The following is a 21,226-nucleotide window of genomic DNA, read 5'->3' as shown; positions in this document are numbered from 1 at the left end:
TGGAAAACTTTGTGGAGGTTCCTCAAAGAGTTAAAAAGAGATCTGCCCTATGACCCAGCAATTGCACTGCTGGGGATTTACCCCAAAGATTCAGATGCAATGAAACGCCGGGACACCTGCACCCCGATGTTTCTAGCAGCAATGTCCACAATAGCCAAACTGTGGAAGGAGCCTCGGTGTCCATCGAAAGATGAATAAAGAAGCTGTGGTTTATGTATACAATGGAATATTACTCAGCCATTAGAAACGACAAATACCCACCATTTGCTTCAACGTGGATGGAACTGGAGGGTATTATGCTGAGTGAAGTAAGTCAATCGGAGAAGGACAAACATTATATGTTCTCATTCATTTGGGGAATATAAAAAATAGTAAAAGGGAATAAAGAGGAAAGGAGAAAAATGAGTGGGAAATATCAGAAAGGGAGACCAAACAGGAGAGACTCCTAACTCTGGGAAACGAACAAGGGGTGGTGGAAAGGGAGGTGGGTGGGGGGTGGGGGTGACTGGATGACGGGCATGAGGGGGGCACTTGATGGATGAGCACTGGCTGTTATTCTATATGTTGGCAAATTGAACACCAATAAAAAATTAATTTGTAAAAAAATAAAAATAAAAAAATAAAGAAGACCTGAAGAAATAGAAAAAAAAATGTGATCTTGGGGATCCCTGGGTGGCTCAGCGGTTTAGCACCTGCCCAGGGCATGGTCCTGGAGTCCCAGGATTGAGTCTCACATTGGGCTCCCTGCATGGAGCCTGCTTCTTCCTCTGCCTGTGTCTCTGCCTCTCTCTCTGTGTCTTTCATGAATAAATAAATAAAATTAAAAAAAAAAAAAAGAATATGATCTCATCTCCAAACATTCACTCAGTCCACGGTCTCCTAAATTAGAGTGCAAATTCCAAGAATCAGATCAGAATTACCTTTCAGGCTAATAGGATTAGAATAGAGCAGTATAATCGAGGTGTGTTTTAGAACAAGACATGCCTGGATTTTAATTCCAAACCTGGTCAGGAGTCTCACTAAGGCCTTTGGCCACAGTCCCTGTGAATGAGGGTGTGAAAGAGGAATCAAGGACCTGGGCCTGAAAAACTGAAATGGTGCAGAAGTTACAGCTGAGTTGGTACGGGCTGCAGTTGCGCCAGGCTGAGGAAGCAAGAACCAGAGCTGGGTACGTTAAGGAGAGCATGCTACATTGAAATAGAAGTTTGGGAGTCACTGACCACAGATAAAGCTGTGACCAGATGAGATTCCTAAGGGAGTAAATGTCTGTATGTGCACAGGTATTACACACCAGCATGAAGCTGGCTGGCCTATAATCCCACCACACTCCCTCTCCCTGACCTATGCTCAGTCAGTCCATCACTGGAAGTTTCAGAGCTCCTCTGCAAGAAGCCAAAGGGGTAGAGGACAAAGTGTAGGCATTTCAGGCTTGGAGATAAGAGGTACTTAGCTTCAGCTCAGCCAATTCCAAGGGTATTACTTAAGGCAAATCACTTAATCTCAATGAACTCTCATTTCTTCATCTGTAAATTGGAGATCACCACCTCCTTCTAGCATGTCTGTGACTGTTAAATAAGTAGAGTACTGTTTACAATATATATTACTTGGTAACATACTTTATCCTTTACAAATCATTATCTGAGAATTGAGGGGAGAAAATGTTTCTATTGGTGCTTACATATAAAGTTTAGGACGGTATCTACCAATGTTTAAAATGTACATACTCTCTGATGAAGCAATTCCAACTATCCTACAAACACCGCTGCATGAGCACAAAGATAAACATGTTAGACACTGGTAATAATGAGAAATTTGAAAAAAATATAGATTAGTGATGGGCCGAGTAAATAAACTATGGCACATTTTACTTTGGAATGCCAGTTGTGATATGTAATGACAAATTTTATGTGTATTGATATGAAAAGATGCCCATGACATTTATGTAAAATAATAAACTGCAAATAATATATAGAGCACGATCAAATTTGTTTTAAATCTCATATATTCATAGTTCCCATTTCAATACACTCAGAGCATAAAGGCTAGAACTATTGATAGTGGTCACTGTGTGTGGCTGAGGAGCTCATGTCCCTTTGAGGAATGTGACTGGTGTTAGAGAGAATGGCTTTCACTGTCTCCTTTTTACACTTTGAAATTCTTTGAAGTTTTATAACAAACAAAAGATATTTTAAAGACATACCCTAAACTAATACCTGGACCCCAAGGTCCTTGAGAGGGTTGGTACACCAGGACATGGAACATACAAAAATGTCCCTGTTGGGTTCCTGGTTATATTTCAATTCTACAAGCCATGACTTTCCTTCCCACCAGTCCATGTGGTGACATAGAAGCAGTCCACTGAGAGGGAAATACAGGCCTAACATAGGGCCACTTTGGGAAGGAAAGAGGAAATGCAAATGTATTCTGAAAACAGATGATGTCTGGAAGAGAAAGTGTGTTTGGCAGTGAGAAGGAAAATCACAGGAAGAGGAGAAAAAAGCAGTAAAAGAGAAACAGCCAAAGGAGGTGGTAATTAAGTGTGAAGCTGAAGATTTCCAAGGGATTTTTCAGCTTTGCAAGAGGCAGGCCTCTGGACAATTCTGCTTAAGTGTGTAGACATTGTTTTACATTTCTAATTTTTTTTTACTAAAATTATTCCACTAGAGCAGTAGCTCAGAACCATGATATCCTAATGCTATTTGTTAGCAATGTTCCAAGTATTTACATTTTTGAGTAATTTACTTAATTTCCTGGTTAAAGAGGACTGGAGGTTAGCCCTCTCATTCATTTTGATATGTTTCCTAGAGTGAGAGATAAAGGGTAGCATTGCTTCCAATAGTGAAGAAGTTGTGTATAACCTATAGACTGTGTTCCTAACGCTGTCACTCCTCTTCTCTGGGCTCTAGAGCCTCCCGTGGTCACTGCTTGAGTAGGCAGGACAACCTCGGTGGGAAATGCCTGTGACGATCAAGAGTCATGCTACTTCCCATCTCATTTATAGTCAGACACAAGTGTCTGAAATGTCCACTAACAAAGAGATTCATGGATGGATGATTTTACACTAAATTGCTTGCTGTTACAGCTGCTGAGGATGTCAAAGAGCATACAGGAACTAGGACCATTTCCAGCAGGGACCAGCTGTGGGGGTTAGAGGTCAGCTCCCCTACCCAGTGAAGGATAGAAGCACTTATGTCTGGTGTCAATCCTTCCTGTCATACCTGTGACAGTTCACAGACAAGATGACGAAAGACAGGTTTTGCATTTAGACCTAAATAACTGTTTAATGTCACAAATGCTGAACCAAAGCCATGAGTACCTTATGATGTCTCAAATGATCAGTTCTATCTTTGGAATAAGATGTATACAATGCACCAAACTAGGGGTCAGGAAACAAGTCTTCTTCTCTAGACACAGTCAAAACCTTTCTGGGTCTTATAAAACAAACAGGGCTTGTGATACAACATTAGTTTAACAGGAAGCTTTTGGATTACATGAGCTCTAGACTTTGGATATAGGGGGGCTGAGATTCCAGACACTTTATACACCAAGTTATTGTATATATGTCTCTGTACATATATGCATATGCATACAGTGTATATATACATGAGTATATACATATATATGGAACAATAAATTATTTACATAGTCCTTTCTACCTATATTATCTCATTTAACCACTTTGAAGAGAGAGTTCACTTTTAAGTATGTCAGTTGCCTCTCTCAGATCAAAATCTTTTATTAAAAAGATTATTTATTTGAGAGATAAAGAGCATGGGGGAGGGGCAGAAGGAGAGAGAGAGAGAGCATGCATCCCAAGCAGACACCCTGCTGAGCACAGAGCCCAACATAGGGCTTGATTTCACGACCCTGAGATCATGATCTGAGCCAAAACCAAGAGTCAGATTTAACTAACTGTGCCACTTGGGCACCCCTAAAGATCTTTTTTTTTTAACATAATCACAAGGTCTTTATCCCATATAACAAAATTAACAAGTCCCTTATATCATCTAACTCCCAGTTTCTATAAAGTTTCCTCAATTATCTTAAAATGTCTTTCTACAATTAGTTCATCTGAATCTAAATACAAACAAGATCCACACATTGCATGACATACACATACATACACACTCACATATTCCCTAGCTAGGGAATGAGGGGCTAGGGTGAGAGGGGCTGGTGGCAGTGACACCCAAAATCTGATCTTGGTCTCTTAAGAACTATTCCCCACTAAAAGGAACCAGGGAGAAATGGCTGACCCAAGAGTTAGAGTAAGGAAAGTACAAGATGCACTTGAGACATCTTGTGCCAGGAACAAAAGAAGTACTCAAAGAATGATGGGACAGATCAGTGGGGCTCCTTCATTTCTAATCTGAGTATCAAAATAATTACTGTAACAGACTATAACCCATTAAATAAAACAAAAATCCATTAATTTGCTGACATAAATAAATGAATAAAATAAATGTTTGACAAAGAACAGGATATTTAAATATTTCCAAAGTGCCTCCTCATAAAATACTTTTTAATTATAAAGGGAAAAGAGTAACTTCACAGTGACGAAGTCTGATAGACTCTACCTTAATCAACTAATCGAAATGAACATCATCAGTAATGGGACAAATCAAAATCAGATACCACTTGACACAAAGGTACAAAAGGAAGGACTCCTGCTACAAAGGATGTTATTAGTAAAACTGGACATCAATGTTAATTTCTTAAATTTGATGACTGTGTCATGGTTATCTAAGACAGTGCCCTTATTCATAGGAAATGCAAAATATTTCAGGTATTAGTATCCAGGGTTGATGGGGCATCAGGTTGGTAACTTCCTTTCAAATGGCTTGGGAGAAAGGTAGCTATCCTTGAAATTCTGGTAAATTTGAGATTACTTCAAAATTTTAAAATTACACAATTTTTAAAAATACTTTTTCTGCAACTATTGACCAGATCATATGGTCCTTATCCTTTCTTTTACTAATGTGGTATGTCACATTGATTGATTTGTGAATACTGAACCACCTTCGTGTCCATCAACTGCTGAATGGATATATATATATTCACTTTTTACTCTCTCTCTCTCTACACACACACACACACACACACACACACACACACAAACGGAATATCATTCAGCCATAAAAAAGAATGAAATCTTGGTCATTTGCAATGACATGAATGGAACTAAAGAGTATTATGCTAAGTGAAATAAGTCAGTTAGAGAAGACAAATACTATATGATCTCACTCATATATGGGAACACATGAACATGAACATGTTCACAAAACAGGTGAACGTAGGGGAAGGAAGGAAAAAAAAAAGAGGGGGAGGCAAACCATAAGAAACTTTTAATGACAGAGAACAAATTGAGTGTTGTTGGAGGAGATGATTAAATTTACGATACCTTTTCTCATCCTGGGCACTAAGAGATCTAGAAGTTAACATGTTTTATTTAAAATTGTTTATTTCTCTGATAAAAACATTTACAAGTGGTAAGCATCTCATCCTAAAGTTAGAGCTCCCAATGTTATATTATTCACTCTAGTCTCCTAACATTCAAATTCTATCTTTTTTCTGATGTGAGGAAGGCTAACCCAAAAACCGCTCACCAATGCCAGAGGGAACTCATGCATCCATGCAACCAATTTCACTGAGTACCTATCATGGGCTAAACGCCATTCTTGGCAATGACAGTACAACAGTGAACACTACAGGGATATACTCCTGCCTTGGCGGAGCCTACTTCCAAGGGGGAGGAAACAGACTACAACAAGGTAAATAAGTGCACTACAGAACACACACACACACACACACACACACACACACACACACACACAAAGCGGGAAACCTTGATTGAGATACAATGTTATATAAATGGTTTCAGGGTGAACCCCACTGAGAAGATGGCATCTGAGCAAACACCTGGAGGCGAGAGAACAAGCCACATGCTTTTCTGAAGCAAGAGATTTCAGGCAGAGGAAACAACTTGTGTGAAAATCCTGAGGTACAAATATGCTTTGAGTATTTGTGAAAATAGTAAGGAAGCTGCTGTGGCTGGAGTGGAACTGGCAAAGTGAAAAGAGGAGAAGAGGTCAAAGGAGTAATGTGAAGGGCAGAGGGGACAGAGCACCACTGCAGGCCATTCAAAGGACTTGGGCTTTTTATTCTAAATTATGTGGGACACCATTGGTGATTTTTTTTGTGAAGAGGAATGACTTTATCCAACTTGCATTTTAATAACAGGATGGCTCTGGCTGCTGTGTTAAGTACAGAACAAGGGGGAGTAAGTACAGACACAGAGAGACCAGTGAGAAAGCTACTGCAATGACCTACAGGGAAGAAGCTAGTGGCTATGACAAAGGTGATAGCAGGAAGGGAGGGGGAAAGTGGCCACATTATGGATAGCTTTAAAAGTAGAGCCACCAGGATTTTCCTGAAGTACCATAGATAAGATATGAGAGAGAAAGAGAGCAAAGTCAAAAATCATCCTTAGCTTTTGACCTCAGCAACTAAAGGGGTAATTCCATCAACTGATAAGACAACGACTACAAAAGAAGCAGGTTTGCAGGAAGTTGCTCAGGAGCTCAGTTTTGGACAAACTAGGTGTCTAATGAACAGCCAAATGGAGAAGTCAACTAGGTAGTTGAATACTTGGTTCTGGAGTTTGGGAGAATGGTCTAGGCCAGAGACATATTTATGGGTATTGTGGTAGGCAGAACAATGTCTCCCAAAGATGTCCATGACCTAATGCTCAGAACTTGTGAATATATTACCTCCCATGGAGAAAAAAGAAAAGACTTCACAGATGTGACTAAAGGTATGCACTTTGAGATGGAGTGATTATCCTGGATTATATGACTGAGCCCAGTCGAATCAGATAGGTCCTTAAAAGCAGAGAACTTCTCTTGGCTATGGTGAAAAGGAGAGCTGACAAAAGAAGAGGGTTCAAAAGATAAGACATTGATGACTTTGAAGACACAGGAAGAAAACCACAAACTATGGCACGTAGAAAGCCTCTAGAAGCTGCAAAAGGCGAAGAAGTGGATCGTCCACTACAGCCTCCAGAAAGCAATGTGGCCCTGATGACAGGTTATTTTAGCCCAGTAAGACTGTCAAAACTTCTAACCTAAGGAACTATAAGACAATAAATCAGTGTTGTTTGAAGCCACTAAATTTGTGGTCATTTATTATAGTAGTAATGGAAAACTACTACAATATATGCAAGTATCAACATATTGACAATATTTAAATCCATAAAGGGTGGGATATCCATGGTAGAAAAGAGAAGAAGTGTTGGGACTGAGATTGGCAAATTAGAATATGAAGTCAGGATAATGAGGAAGACCAGCAGAGATAACTGAGAAGGAGTAGACATGAGTAGGAAGAAAACAGAAGAAAGCAGTGTTCCAGAAGCCAAATGAAGAGTTTGCATCCCATGATGCTGAAAGGTCAAGTAAGAGAACAGAATTAAGAAACAAAACAGACAGGGAGAGCAGGTATGTTCAGCCCAGCTGATCCACAGAGAAAGGACATACACAGAAGGAAAAGAGTAGACGTTGGTCCTCACCACTCAAGCAGCATAGATGAGAGAGACACATGAGTGATACCCCACCCGGAGCACCCATATTTTCATACACAGGGATTCTAGAGTCTCTAGCCAACTTGGCCAACTAGAACCCTGGAATGTTTCCAATCAGATCAGCACTCTTTTGCCTGGGGGATGGGGGAGTGAAGGTCAGTAACAAGAGGAGGAGGGCAGAAGAGAAATGAACAGAAGGACTTTCAATTTTCTCTTACAGACCTGCACAATCGTCTTTCCTTTTACCATATGACACAGCCTTAAGCCCCTCAAGGTCCTAACTTGTTAAAAGGCATAAACCCTAAGGCCAAGAGAGTTAACATAATATCTTAATACTAAAAACTAACTTTTTCTTAGAAAAAACATGACCTCATCAAAAAGACTAAAACAAAGAACCACACAACCTTCCCAGACCTGACATTTCATGTCAGTAACAGCTTCAGACAACCTTCTATATTTTGCCTTCCTTCACATCAAAACTCAAGGTTAGGTGACCGTCTATAAAAGACTGATTGAAGTCATGCCCAAAGGATTGATTCTTGGAGCATGAGACAAACATAGCTTAAGGAAAACATTGCATCACACTGTTATAATTATTTACCTGTTTATCTTTTCCACTAGACTCAGAACTCCTCAAAAAGGTGAGACTATGCCCTTGCATGAGTTAATTGTAAGAATAATAATTCATTAACTTCTCTTTCACTAAACTAGTAATATGTGTCAGACATGGTGCTGTTTTCAGGCATTTCATCCTTAACATGACCCTATGAGATCGGTATTGTTTATTCCACTGCCCAGATAAAAAGATTGAGATTCAGAAAGGTTAAGAAACTTACTTAATGGTCATGTTGAGTGGCAGAGCTGGCCAATGCCAAATTCTGTGCTAAATAATGGCCCCTGCAAAGATGTCCACATCCTAATTCCTGGAATTTGTGGATATTTCTGTATATGGAAAATGAGACTTTATAGACGTGATTGAATTAAGGGTTTTGAAGTGAGGCGATTATCTTGGATTACCCAGATGGGCTCAATGTAATCACAAGAATCCTGGTAAGAGGGAAGTAGGAGATCGTATTGAGGAGCAGCAGATGTGACAACAGAAGTAGTAGCTGAAGTGATTTAAGGAAGGGGCCATGAGCCAAGGAATGCAGGCAACCTCTAGAAGCTGGAAAAGTTAAGGAAATAGATTCTCCCCAGAGCCTCAAGAAGAAACTCAAACCGCCAATTTTAGACTTGATTTTAGACTTCTGAACTTCAGAACAGGAAGACAGTAAGTCTCTTGTTTTAAGTCACGAAATTTATGAACACTTGTTAATGACAGCAATAAGAAACTGACAGAGTGCTCTTTGCCTCTGTCCTCGTATGGTCTTTATATCCCCAAGACCTAAGGCAGTAAAGAGATATTTGCTAATTACTGAAGGAGGAAGAAATTTTCCTCCAGGGTATCTCCCATGTGGCCCACCTGAACTCCTAACAGGGAGAATCAAGCCTTCTTCAGAGAGGAGACAGAAGCAGCCCAGGTGTATCTGCGGTAGTATGTTTTCCTCATTACTAAGCTGAATGGATGAATGTACTAGTAATAATCTGAAGCTCATTCTATGTCACTAAGCGTACCCTTGGAAGACATGACAAAATGCAACTGTAATTTACAGCTGTGATTTAGAGCCATAGGGGCGGGCGGGGCTGGGGGGGGGAGCGCTGGAGGGACATAGGAGGAAGCTATTTTTAGATCATCAACTTAGGCTCCTTTTTCTATTTCCTATAATTGTGCCTTAAATATCAAAAATGATTCAGTTGAAATTATAAGCAGCATCAGTAAAAAGATGAGCTGAGATCATATTTTATAATCTAATTCCTTAAATTATTTGACAAACAGGAGCAATGAATACACACATGCATACTGCAAATCCACAAGCTCTATCTTCCTCTTTCTGAGACCCTCACAGCCCATTCTTAAAACAAGGAAGAAAATATCAATCCCAAATTAATAAATTCAATACACCTCATAGCTCAGCTGCATAAGAAATGAAGAGCTGGATATCTAAACATTGCTTAGATTTTGCGAATGGCTCACCATGCCATGAAGGGTTACTCCCCTCTACATCTCTAGCCAAGTTAAAATCCTATACTTTGAAAGTAAAAACTTCAAAACACCTTTTGATCTTTTAAGAACAAGTACTACATAAGTATAAAAATGGTTACAATCCCGACTAAAAGCAACCATTTACAACTGAATCTCAAATTCAGTATTCCATAATCTATGTGTAGTTGACATAGAAAGTAAAATAAATTGGGTAGACCTAAGGTAAAATCAGTCACTGCCCTCAGTCAAGACCTTCTGATTACACTGGCAATCCCCATGGTGCTCCCAGCTTGCTGCTTTTGCAGCCAAGGTTCCCTGGAGTCATGAGTAGCTTCAGAATCTGAATAAATCACACACACTAGGGGTCCATTGAAACCACCAGAAACTCAATTTATTTGTGACCTTAGACAGGATTTTATTGCTCCTCAGATTAACAGTTAAAAATGTTTTGCTTTTCTGCCTTGGGGGTGTTAGTTTGATGTATGAGGCAGGGAGATTATTAAATCTTCGGTGCTTCCAAAGATGTAAATTAAACCATAGCACCTCCTTAGCCACCTTCCTTGGATGAGCTGGAGATTTATTATTAACTTGTCACTCTTGCATGCTCATCAAAACAAGAAGACCATGATTAATTACACCTCTATCTTTAAGGATACCTGTCATTTCAATTTTTTGTGGACAGGATATTACAAAGTCTCTCAATTTCCTCACAGAGCTATATAGCATAAGGACTTTTAGAGGGGAGAATCACCGTCCTCTCCTAATCATTTCCGTGAATATATTTGACAGCAAGGTGACATGTATGTAACTGTATATTGTTCTTTTAGTTTTAAATGAAATTACACTTCACTGGCTTCCCTTGCCTGTGCACAGATACCGCATTGGCTGATTCTGCTCATCTAAGCATCTTTCAAAGACTCTGAAGAGGTCCAGCACTTAATGGATATAAACTCTAAAATTCTCTTTTTAATCATGTCACTCACAATTCAATTCAAAAATACAATATTTATTGGGTTCCTTTTATGTGGTGAGAAGCGGATGTGATTTTTATTCATTCATTTCTTCATCCAATATTTATTTAATGTCTTTTATGTGCCAGTAATGGTACTCAGTTTGCCACTCACTTCTAAAAGCAGTGAACTTGCCCTCATGGAGCTTATAGCCGTGTTACCTCTCCCCTTCTAATGTAAGTTTGCACATCTAACAGACATTTACACCAAAACAAAACAAAACAAAACAAAAAGACTGAATCCCTTCTAATGTAAGTCTTCACAAAGTAGAAACTAAATGGAGTCAGCATTAAAAAGACATCTGCAAAGTTCCCACCCTCCTCCTGGTCCAGGAACCTGCAAGACTGAACTGCATGGAAACCATGGTATTTCACCTCTTTTTTGTTCTCCCTATATGTAGCATAGCACCTATTATCTGTTTTGCTAAATAGTTACAGAAGCACAGAAAGTTTTCAAAAGAACTTTGAGGCATGCCTACCTGGCTTCTGACTGGCCACAAGAAGAAATTCACCTTTACCAGTTTAAACTGTAGGATAATTTTAAAAAACAAAACAAAACAAAAAACTAGGTTCCTGATAATATCCTTGTCTCTTTTTAAAGTTTTTATTATGGAAATTGGTAAAAATAAGAAAAAGATGAGATAATAAAAAAATGCACCCCCATATACATATCACCTAACTTCAGTAATTACCATTTTGTAATTCTTGTTTTTATCTATTACATATCTCTTCACCTTTTTTGTTTTTGTTTTTGAGTTTTTAAGATTTCATTTATTTATTCATGAGAGAGAGAGGCAGAGACATAGAGATAGAAGCGGGCTCCATATAGGGAGCCTGATGCGGGACTCAATCCTGGGACCCCAGGATCACATCCTGGGCTGAAGGTGGATGCTTAACCGCTGAGCCACCCAGGCATCTCCGTTTTTGAGTTTTAAAAGAAATTCCCACAGTCATGCCATTTCACCTTGAAATGCCATCAGAATTTTTCTCTGAAAAATAAGATTTTTTGAAAACATACCTATAATATCATTATAATACTTAACAAAGTCACAATAAGTCTTTAACACTTCTAATATCTAGCCCATGTTCTAATATCCCTGATTGCCTAACGAAACTCCTTTTGGAGTGAAACAAGACGCAAAGTTTACACATTGGATTTGGTTGATGTGTCTTTCATTAATTAATTTCTGCTTAAGTCCTTGTGAATATCACCAAAATAATCAATATTTTAGTTTTATCCAGGATAAACAAATCCATCCAGACTTAACAAATGCTCCTGGTGACAGAACATAAAGACTCCTAACTCTGAGAAACGAACTAGGGTGGTGGAAGGGGAGGAGGGCGAGGGGTGGGGGTGAATGGGTGATGGGCACTGAGGGGGGCACTTGATGGGATGAGCACTGGGTGTTATTCTGTATGTTGGTAAATTGAACACCAATAAAAAATTAATTTATTAAAAAAAAACAAATGCTCCTGGTGAAACCTTATTTATGTAATATTTTTGAGGACAGGATGATCATTTATCATTCAAACAGAAAAACTCTTGAGTGAAAGGGGGATGCTATTAATAATTATACTGGTATAAGCCAGGACAAATAGTCACCCTACCAGTAGTGATATCAGGAATAAAAGGGAAGATCCAGTTTCTGGTTTCTACTCGGGTATAGAGAGCAGGAAAAGAGCTAGAAAGAATGTCCCTCCCACCCTGACAATTAAAAGAAAAAAAAAAAGTTGAACATACCACAAGTGAGTAACTTTTCTGGAACCATCAGAGTTGAAGTTGAGAAAATGCCAAGTAGTCCTAAATCTGGGTTGAGACAAATGCCTACAGGGAGACACTGAATGCAAGCACTTGTTTACTTGGAGCAGGTGAACACTGGGAAGAAATATTCACTGGAATTGTTAACAAAATAGTGGAAGCTAAGTATTGGCTGGAAGCACAACATGGAGCAATAAAAGCTACAGATATAAGGGGAGTTAATACCACTTGCAGGCTTCTTCCTCTACAGATGCCAATAGATACTCACAAAAAAATGATGGCAAGAGCCCTTGAGAAAGCATCTCTCAGGGTACAGGCTTAAGGGTGAGGAAGTGCAGCTGCTGCAGGAAGGCCATGGAGCCCAGCCCAGATTCTTCTTCTCTAACTCCCCTATAAAAACAAAAACAGGGATCCCTGGGTGGCGCAGCGGTTTGGCGCCTGCCTTTGGCCCAGGGCGCGATCCTGGAGACCCGGGATCGAATCCCACGTCGGGCTCCCGGTGCATGGAGCCTGCTTCTCCTTCTGCCTGTGTCTCTGCCTCTTTCTCTCTCTCTGTGTGCCTATCATAAATAAATAAAAATTAAAAAAAAAAAAAAAACAAAAACAAAAACAAAAAAAATCACTGGTGATGTGGTATAAAAAAAAAAAAATCAGAGGAAATAACTTTGTAATGCCAAGAGACAAAACAATCAACAGAACCAAACCCATATATAACACAGATGCTGGAGCTATTAACATTTAATTTAAAATAACTACAGGGGCGCCTGGCTGGCTTAGTGGAGCGTGCTCCTTTTGATCTCAGGTTGTAAGTTCAAGCTCCACATTGGGTGTAGAGATTACTTAAAAAATAAAATCTTTTTAAAAAGTTTTTAATAACTATGAAAATATGTGAAATGGAAAAACTAAACAACACTCATTGTCATATGAGCAATTTCAGCAGAGAGATGATAACTAAGAAAAAATCAAATGAAGATGCTGGAAATAAAAAACACAAAGTTAGAGATGCAGATCATCACTGACAGGTTCATCAGTAGACTTAACAGAACTAAGGGAAGAATTAGTGAACTCGAAAACACCCAAACTGAAAGAGAGAAAAGAGTAAAAAATAAAAAGAAAATATAGCATCCAGGAGATACAGGACAATATCAAATGATCTAACAGATATGCAATTAGAATTCCAGAAAGAAAAAAAGACAGGGAATTGAGTAGAATAAATATTTGAAGGGATAATGGCTAAGAATTTTCAAAAGTAATGGCATTTATCACACTACAGATCAAACCACCAACCAAGATAAATATTCAAGCCAGAGACAAATATATTCAACTTCTGAAAACACATAACAAAGAGAAAATCTTGAAGGCAGCCAAAGGAGGAGAAATTATTAAAGAGAAATAAACAAGAATTTTAATAGCCATTTTGTTAGAAACATGCAAGCTAGAAGACAGTAGAATGACATTTTTAAAGGACTGAATGAGAGAGTGACATCATCAAGGAGGAGGAGTAGGAGCCTCCAGCCTCCATTCCCCCACAAAAAAACAAGTAGATACTAATCCATGAACAAAAAATAGCTCTGGGAGAGTTCAGAAGTCCACTTAAGCTTCAGCAAGAGGAGTGTCTGTGTGCCACAGTTGGTTAAGCATTCAACTCTTGATTTTGGCTCAGGTCATGATCAACAGGGCTATGGGATCGAGCCCTGTGTCAGGCTCCCTGCTTGCCAGGGAATCTGCTGGTGATTCTTTCTCTCTCATCTCCCTCTGCCTCTCTCCCCTCATATAAACAAATAAATCTTGAAGAAGAAGAAGAAAGAAAAAAGAAGAAAGAAGAAGAAAGAAGAAGAAGAAGAAGAAGAAGAAGAAGAAGAAGAAGAAGAAGAAGAAGAAGAAAGGAGGAGGAGGAGGAGGAAAAAGAAGAAAGAAGAAGAAGAAGGAAGAAGAAGAAGAAGAAGAAGGAAGAAGGAAGAAGGAGGAAGAGGAGGAGGAGGAGGAGGAGGAGGAGGAACTTCTTCAGCATCATAACAGATCAAAAGACCTGAGAACAACCACACAAAAAGAGTAGGAAGAAGTTATATTTTGCCTGCATCATCCCATTCCCTAGGCTGGCACTATTCTGTCCCCAGAGGGGACTCCCCAGCCCAAGAAAGGTCCCCTTACTTGTAAAAGGATAGTGGGGTGAGCAATAAGCTCCCCCAGCCTTTCGGAGCACTGCACGAAGAACCCACTTCAGTTTCACCCTACCCAGAAGTCAGAAACCTGAGACATCTTGAAATGGCTAGGAACAGGGAACAAGGGCAGGGGCTACCAGTATCGGCTGCACAGTGTGAGCAACTGCTTCCTAGTGGCCTGTTCTGAAGAAGACCACAAATATCTTCAGGGCTAAGTACCTCAACAGTCCTTACAGATGCTACAGACCTCATCCCTGGCTTTCATCACTGAGAATCTCATTACAGACCCCAGCAGATTGTTTGCTGCTGAGGAATCCAACAGCTAGCACAGCCTCTGCAGACCTCCTGCAGATTCTGCCAATGAGATTTTCACCCTCCAGGCTTTCATGTTCACAGATACCAGCTACCTGAGTCACTCCATACTCCCTCCCCACCAAAGCCCAGAGTCTACACTGCCAGCCTCAGCCTCAACAGCTATGTGCTGTTGCAAGATGCCAGCCTAAGCCCCAGAGCTGCTCCCCATGGATTTGCACGTACCCAGGGCCAACTACTGCAGTTACCCAGGTGCGTGTAGACAGTTAAGGCCCACAGAATTGCCTGTAGTCTCAGAGATGGACCTGACTACAGTCACTAATCTACACTGCCACAGGGGGGCCCCAACATAGGAGTGCCTAATTATATAAAGCAAATATTAACAGACATAAAGGGAGAGAGAGACAGCAATATAATAGCAGCAGGGGACTTTAATACTTTATTTTCATTAATGGATAGATAAACCACACAGAAAATCAATAAGGAAACATTGGCCTTAAACAACCCATTAAATCACATGGACTTAAGAGATATATACAGATCATTCCAAGCATGAGTAACAAAATACACATTCTTCTCCAGCAAACATGGAACTTTCTCCAGGACAGATCATATGTAAAGCCACAAAATAAGTCTTAATAAATTTAAGAAGACTGAAGTCAGATCAAGTATCTCTTGCCAACCACAGTAGTATGAAACTAGAAATCAATTAAACAACATGCTACTGGCAACCAATGGGTCAAAGAAGAAATCAAAAGATACCCTGAAACAAAGGAAAATGGAAATACAATGTACCAAAAACTTGTAGAATACAGCAAAAGCAATTCTAAGAGGGAAATTCATACAGTAAATGCCTACCTCAAGAAACAAGAAAAATCTCAAATAAACAACCTAATCTTAAGCCTCAAGGAACAAAACAAAACAAAACAAAAAACAAAACAAAACAAAACAAAAAACGAAGCCCAAAGTTAGTAAAAGAAAGAAAAAACAAAGATCAGAGTGGAAATAAATGAAGTAGACTAAAAGGACGACAAAAAAAAGATCAATGAAACTAAACGTTGTTGTTCTTAAAAAATAAATTGACAAAACTTGAGTTATACTCACCAAGAAAAAAAGAGAGAGGGTGAAAATAAAATCAGAAATGGAAGAGGAGACATTACAGCTGATACCACAGAAATATACAGGATCATAAGAGACTATGATGAACATACCAACAAATGGGACAACCTAGAAGAAATGAATAAATCCCAGAAACATACAACCTACCAAGAGGTAATCAGAGAAAAGGAAATCTGGACAGATTACTCATAAGAAGACTGAATCAGTAATAAAAACCACCAAACAAACAAAAGTCCAGGGCCAGACATCTTCACTGGTAAATTCTACAAATATTTAAAGAAGAACTGATACCAAGCCTTGTCAAACTCTTCCAAAAAACAGAAGAGGAAGGAACATTTCCAAACTCATTTTACAAGGCCAGCATTATCCTGATACCAAAACCAGACAAGGATGACACAGGAAAACTACAGGCCAGGGGAATCCCTGAGTGGCTCAGCAGTTTAGCACCTGCCTTTGGCATAGGATATGATCCTGGAGTCCCGGGATCAGGTCCCACATCGGGTTCCCTGCATGGAGCCTGCTTCTCCCTCTGCCTGTGTCTCTGCCTGTGTGTGTGTGTGTGTGTGTCTCTCATGAATAAATAAATAAAATCTTAAAAAAAAATAGAAAGAAAGAAAACTACAGGCCAATATCTGTCATGAACATAGATGCAAAATCCCCAATAAAATATTAGCATACCAAATTCAACAATATGTGAAAAAAAAATCACATACTATGATCGAATGGGATTTATTCCAGAGCTGCAAGGATGGTTCTACATCTGCAAATCAATTAATGTTTTACACTACATAAACAAGATGAAGTGTAAAAAATCATATGATCATCTCAACAGATATAGAAAAAGTATTTGACAAAATTCAACACCAATTTATGATGAAAACTCTCAATAGATTGGGTAGAGAGAAAACATACCTCAACATAATAATGGCCATAAATAACACTCCCACAGCTAACATCATACTCAATGATGAAAAACTGAAATCTTTTCTCTAAGATCAGGAATAAAACAAGGATGCCCACTCTCACCACTTTTATGCAACATAGTATTAGAAGTCCTACCCAGAGTACCTCAAGAAAAAGAAATAAAAGTCCTCCATAAAAAAATTTTTTTTAATTTAAAAAAGTCATCCATGGGGTGCCTGGGTGGCTCAGTCAGTTAAGCCCCTGCCTTCAGTTCTGGTCATGATAATAGGGTCCTGGATCAGTCAGGCACCCTGCTCAGTGGGGAGTCCACTTCTTCCTCTCCCCTGTTCATGCTCTCTCTCTCAAATAAAATGTTTTTTTTTTTAAGTCATCCAAATTGGAAAGAAAGGAGTAAAATTGTCACTATATGCAGATGATGTTATATACAGAAAACATTAAGACTCTGCCAAAAAAACTGTTATAACTAATAAAAAATGTATTTCAGTTGCAGGATACCAAATCAATATACAAAAATCTATTATTTCTATACATTAATAAACTATCACAAGAAAAATTAAGAAAACAACCCCATTTTCAACTATCTCCAAAAAAATTAAAAAATCAACCTAGGAATAAATTTAACCAAAGAGGTAAAAGACCTATACAATGAAAACTATAAGACACTGATGAAAGAATTAAAGAAGACACAAATAAATGGAAAGATATCCCATGTTCATGGATTGGGAGAAAATATTCACAAATGATATATTTGATAAAGAGGTAATATCCAAAATATATTAGAACTCCTACAACTCAATAGCAAAACAACAACCCAATTAAAAAATAGGCAGAGAATCTGAACAGACATTTTCCAAAGAAGATGTACAGATATCAAACAGATAAATGAAAAGATGCTCAACATCTTTTATCATTGGGGAAATGCAAGTCAAAACCACAATGAGGCATTACCTCAAACCTGTTAGAATGGCTATTATCAAAAAGACAAGAAATAAGTGTTGGCAAAGATGTGGAAAGGAACCCTCATAGGGTTTGTGGGAATGTAAATTGGTGCAGCCTCTGTTTTACTCCAATGAAACAGTATGGAAGTTCCTCAAAACATTAAAAATAAAATACCGTATGATCCAGCCACTTGAGTTTTTATCTGAAAGAAATGAAAATATTAACTCAAAAAGATATCTGCACTCCCACGTTCACTGCCGCATTATTCACAATAGCCAAAACATGGAAATAGCCTTAAGTGTCCACTGATGGATGAATAAAGAAGATGAAATATTATTCAGTCACTTAAAAAAAGGGACATCTGACATTTGCAACAACATGATGGACCTTAAAGGCTTTATGCTAAGTGAGGTAAGTCAGACGGAAAAAGATAAATACCATATGATCTCATTTATACACAAAATATTTTTTAAAAACTTTTTAAATGAGTTCATGAATACAGAGAACAGATTGGTGTTTGCCAGTGGCAGTGATTTTATATATATAGTTAATAATACTGTGTTATATTCAAAAGTATGTATAAAAGTTGCTAAGAAAGTAGATCTTTCTCATCATAAGAAAAGTATTATAACTATGTACAGTGATGAATGTTAATTAAATTTATTATGGTGATCATTTCACAATATATATGTATATTGAATCATTAGGTTATCCACCTGAAACTAGTATCATGTTATATATCAATCATTCCTCAATTTTTAAAAATACTGCAGAAATCGATGAATTGGAAAAAAACAGTAAGTAAACCAAAATAGCTGATTCTTTAAAAACGAATCAACAAAACAGAAACTATTAACCTGATTTTTAAAAGAGGAGAAAACACAAGCACACAAAAGAAACAAGGTCAAAACAGGATTTTTTTTTTTAATCCTGAGACTACTTTGTACAACTTCATGAAATAAAAAAGGTTTTAAAGAAAATCTAGATGAAATAAACAACATTCTAAACAAGTGAATTACGTACAAAGAAACACAGAAAGTCATAAAAGAGCTCCTCTGCCAAAAAGACACTAGGCTCAGCCAGTTTCACAAATAAGTCTACCAAACCTGTAAAGATCAGATGATGTAAATGCTACTTAATTAAACTCAGAGCATTGAAAGAAAAAATGTCCAAATTATTTTTATAATGCAAATTTAACATCGATTCCAAAACCAAACATTGCTCAATAAAATACAACTATAAACTAATCTCATTTATTAATATCAATGCAAAAATTGTAAATAAAATATTAGCAAACAGAATCCCAAAATCTATCATTGTTTATTGCAGAAATGTAAGAGGGGTTCAGTATTTGGGAATCCATTAATGAATCACTTTAGTAGAACTAAAGATAAAAATATACTCATCTTCGCAGATTTTAAGCAGTAGAAAAACTGAACATTTATTAATGTTTTTTAAAAGCCTCAAAAATAGGAATATCTCATTGATATAAGTAAAAATAATAAACTTTTAAAAATCAGCAGCTGATATAATGGGAATATACTAGGACACCAGTTCTTAAACTATCATCTGTGGTTCCAAACCAAAACGTTATTTATTTCTCCTTTGCACAACCCTATGAAATAGTAAAAATAATTAAATGTATTAAGTGAGTACATGCCTTTAATATTCTAGGTGAAGAAATGGGAAGTATAAAGCACTTCTGTTGCAGTGGGAAGGTTGTTGTCACCAGGAAAAGCATATGTGCAATTCAGTTACAAACTGAAGTAGTATCTTTTTTTTAATAAATTTTATTTATTTATTTATTTATGATAGTCACAGAGAGAGAGAGGCAGAGACATAGGCAGAGAGAGAAGCAGGCTCCATGCACCGGGAGCCTGACGTGGGATTCGATCCCAGGTCTCCAGGATCGCGCCCTGGGCCAAAGGCAGGCGCTAAACCACTGCGCCACCCAGGGATCCCTGAAGTAGTATATTTTTCATGGAGCATTACATTTACTTGGAAGAACAACTGAGAGACAAACTATGGTTATTATGTAATTGATAGTTACAGTTTATAGTTATAGACTTGGGTATTCGACAGGTATTTCCTCAATAAGAGGAGCTCTCATTTCAAGGGAAGCAATTGACAATATTTGTCACTAAGAGAAAATTCAAGCATTCAAACAAAAATTAAAATACTAGAAAATTTTTGTCAACCACTTTGAATTTGACAGCTTCTCCATACTTAGATTTTCTGATGAGATCAGCAGAGATGTATAAAAATATGATTTTTTGAACCATATATATATCAAATGCATCAAACATTTGCAAGATCTACATAATTCAATGAACTCATTTTTCAAATGACAAATTTGTGGGGTTACAAAACTACATGTGAGTAAGCAATCCCTTCAAAGTGCAAGACAGACCAATGGATTTTAAGAGTACAAAAAGTTCATTAATATAGTTTAAGATTCTTCTTTGCAATCAACTTTTAAGAAACTATCACCTGTCAAGTTTTGGAGTAGCATCAGAGAACATCCACAATTACCTAAAAAAGTTATTAAAACACTCCTTTCTTTTCCAACTACTATTTGAGTCCAGATTTTCTTAAGAACTTCAACCAAAAAAAGTATTGCTAACAGACTGAATATAAAACAGGAGAATCTGTCTTCTATTATAAAGACAAAAAAAAATCTGCAAAAATATAAACACTGCCATGCTTCTAACTTTTGTTTTCAAAGTTATATTTGTAAGATATATTTGTTAACACAATAGTTTTTTATCAGTGTCATTTCTCAATAATAAAATTTCAAATTGTTATGAGTTTCAGCTTCTGACATGGAACATCTCAATAGATATAATTCCAATGAACAAAAGCTCTTTGGATTCTTCAATAATTTTTAAGAGAGTAAAGGAGCTTTGAGACCAAAGAGCTTGAGAACGACTACATCATAGACATTCCCATTAAGGTCAGGATTAAGGACATACCAAGGATGTCGGGTCTGGGCAGATATATACAAGATGAAACGGGCATATGTTGTGTCAGAAAGCATAGAAGGTATCAAAGATTGAATTATATAAAAAATGACATAGGAAAAAAAAAAATGACATAGGTATCAACTTGAAGGAGCCCTTCGTTCACCCACCCAAGTCAAAATAAAATAATATGAGCATCAACAGAGAACAGCATTTGTGATTAAAATACATAACCATCCATGAGCTCCTAAAGATAGTTTAAAACACACATACACAAAAATTTCATTAATCATCCTTGAGGGTTGCTAAAACATCAGCTTATTTTTCTGAAAGCTGATAAAGTGTTTTAATAAATGAAGCACTTTTCCCATGTTTTTACTGAA

At 37.8% G+C, this 21,226-nt stretch overlaps 1 protein-coding gene across 1 annotated transcript in view; it reads right to left on the bottom strand.

The window, feature by feature from the left end:
- HYDIN (HYDIN axonemal central pair apparatus protein) overlaps positions 1-21,226 on the bottom strand; it is a 384,136-nt gene that overhangs the window by 350,951 nt on the left and 11,959 nt on the right. Inside the window, exon 2 of the mRNA XM_077889901.1 lies at positions 12,696-12,817. The gene's annotated coding sequence lies outside the window, so the exon portion shown is untranslated. The remainder of the gene's footprint in view (positions 1-12,695; positions 12,818-21,226) is intronic.

This window comes from Canis aureus, chromosome 3 (genome assembly GCF_053574225.1).
Source record: "Canis aureus isolate CA01 chromosome 3, VMU_Caureus_v.1.0, whole genome shotgun sequence".
NCBI lineage: Eukaryota > Metazoa > Chordata > Mammalia > Carnivora > Canidae > Canis > Canis aureus.
Note: the sequence above shows the minus strand (reverse complement) of the source record. Positions and strands in the feature narration are given on the sequence as shown.